Genomic DNA, 3,136 nt, shown 5'->3' on the forward strand with positions numbered 1-3,136 from the left:
TGGCCTATTAGCCTCAACACCTCCAGAGAAGGAGGCAGTGCCAGGGGCCCTTTTTGATGTGCTTCCTCAGGCAAGGCCAGAGAAGGCTGCTTGCACCATGATATTTGTAAGCATGATTGCTTCTATGGTTTGCTCTTAAATGTACAACATCTGTCTGTCAGTTTGTTGAATTCAGGGAGTAATCTGCAAGTTGCTTCTTATTTTGCAGCTTAGGTATGTATATATGCTTGTTTGTTTAGTGTTTCCTCTTATCATTACAGCATTTGTCTGTCAGTTTGCTTTTCTAGGGTAACTTGTGGGTTGCTGTGATACTGGAAGTGATGCCACCAGTGTTTCAAATGACAGTAGGGTCACCCATGGTAGCTAAATCTCAGTGTAGCTCTCAGACTAAGGTAGACTATGGAGCAGAATCAGAGAAATAAACTTTGGAGACTATATATAGGGAATCAACAGTATCAGTCAGTAAATGAGGAAAGCTATGCAACAAAAAGAGGTAATAAGTAGTATAGTTATCCAATCGTCAAGGACTCTCCTTCATAGGGTCCCTATGAGTCGCCAGCGACTCGATGGCACTTAACAACAATAACATCAACAGAGAAAGAGAGAGAGATCAGCTGGCCCAGCGAAGAGAAAACGATATGACCAAGACAAAGGTGGGTGACTTTTAGTTCACGACCCTCAGGACAGTCTTTCATTGTTTTTGTTCAGACATTCCTCTAGGACGTATAGCCCTGGTGTACAAGTTGCCTTCCCACAGTCACTTGTGGTTGCTGTGAGGCTGAACACTGTGACACTGATGTGTCAAATGCATTAATGGTTGGCGACAATACGGACTGAGAGTCGGGTGGAGCTCCCTGATTGAACAAGCGTGGAAGGAGGAGTGGCGTCCACTTCCATAATAGCTTGCCTCCGGAAACCCTATGAACTTGGAGAGAGGATGAAAAGCACCCAAGCGTCGAGGACTCTCCTTCATAGGGTCGCTGTGAGTCGCCTGCGACTTGATGGCACTTAACAACAACAACAGTTACCTAACTTTTAAATGGAGAGGAAGCAAAGGTGATTTTGAGTTAAACTGAAGGGGTTTAGAGTTGGAAATGAAATGGTAGCTTAGAGGATAAGCTAAAAGAAAATTAATAAATTAACTCATCAAAATTAAAAAGAAAACTTGAAGTTGAGAATATTAAGACTTAGTAAATACTGGGGGGAGGGGAACGTGAAATAAATTACAAAACAAATATACATATAAAATTAACTCAGCACAGAAAAGTATATGGAAAAAAAATCAGTAACACCACACATGTACACACAAAGCCTAGCAAAATGACAATAAAAATATACCTATTGATAATTATTATACTGAACATGAATGGATTAAATACACTAGCCAAGAGAAAAAGTAGCAGAATAGATAATTTCATAATAGTATTGAGACAGATGATGGGGAAGTACAGGCAAAGAATGGATAGAAAATAAATACTGCACTGGAGTGGGTGAAAGGAATGACAATCTGAAAGGAATGGACAATTAGAAACGATGTGTATGACAATAGCCTGTAGCAGGAAAAGCATTACAAAGGGATTTGGGAAAGAGGGCAGGAGGAAAGTGTGCATAAATGAATGAACAAAATCAATCTCCTTGCAAATTTTCAGTAAAAAATAAATCAAGAGCTTAAAGAAAAAACACCAACACAAACATTACCTATAAATATGCTGTCTACAAAAGACAACACATCAAAGACATAAGTGCAAAGATAAATTAGAAATCAGAAAACGGAAAAAAATACACTAAGCAAATGGCAATCAAAACAGACCAGGAGTGACAATATTACTTTCTGATAAAGTAGACTTCAAAGCAAAAACCAATTAGTGAAACAAGAAAGGTATATAATGATATAATGACTAAAAGGCAATTGAGTATGTAGCTAATAAATAACTATTCATCCAATGACAGAGTTTCTAAACTCAAGGAAAATATTAACAGATTTGAACAGAAACAGACAACTCCTCAATAAATATACCACCTTTGATGAAGGTCAGAATGATTAGAGGGAAAACCACCTCAAAGACACATGAAAACAAACAAACAAAAATACAATTAATCAATTTGGTCTTATCACTGACTCATTTCTGTGGAGTCAGAACCAACTAATAGTTGATTCTCCAGTGGCGTTTCAAAGTTCTAAATCACAATAGAAGATACTGCCCACCTTTCTCTTTACAGTCATTGGTGGACACTCTTGAATTCATTACATCAAGTAAGCACAACCTTAAAACCAAGCCTATGCAAAGAAATTGATCACAAAGAAAATTATCTACAGATAACTAACCCTCAAGAACATAGAAAAATTCAACACAATCCTAGACAATAAAATCTAAAATATTAAAAGAGTCATAAATAATAATCAGGCGGGATTCATACCAGGTATGCAAGGGTGGTTCAACATTAGGAAATCATTGTAACCCTCCACATCAGTAAGACAAAGGAAATATTAATTTTTGCAGAAAAGCATTTGCCAAAATTCACCCTTTCCTGATCAAAATGTTCAATGGAATAGCAATAAAATGAAAACTCCCCAGCATAATTCAGAATATATATATAAAACTAATAGCCAATATTAATCTCAGAGAAATTAAAGGCATTCCCTTTGCAAACAGGATCATTAGAACCCTACAGGATATAGGCAAGGTTCAGATATGTTTTTCATGAGGTCATAGTCACTTTGATGACACCTAATAAAAACATTTAATGTTAGATTGGAAGTCAAATTTAGAGCAATAAGGTGAGAAATAGAGGAAGGGCATTCAGATAGGTCAAGAGGAAACAAAACTATCTACCTGCAAATAATATGATCCTGTTGTTGTTGTTGTTGTTGTTATGTGCCATCGATGCGACCCTATGTACAACAGCCCTAAACTTTAAACGTTTCATTTAAAAAGATATAAATTTCTGACATAAATGCATTTACTTATTAATTTTAGGTAAACCAAATGAACATGTTGCAGTTATGTGCCGTCAAGTCGCTTGTGACTCATAGCGACCCTATGTACAACAGCCCTAAACTCTGCTCTGTCGAGTGCCAATTGCACTGTCTCCGACACTCCCATCCCGACTATCCCAGTCACTGAATCAATCCACC

This window comes from Elephantulus edwardii, unplaced genomic scaffold, assembly GCF_000299155.1.
Source record: "Elephantulus edwardii isolate Elephantulus edwardi_28Jun2011 unplaced genomic scaffold, EleEdw1.0 scaffold00182, whole genome shotgun sequence".
NCBI classification, from domain to species: Eukaryota; Metazoa; Chordata; class Mammalia; order Macroscelidea; family Macroscelididae; genus Elephantulus; species Elephantulus edwardii.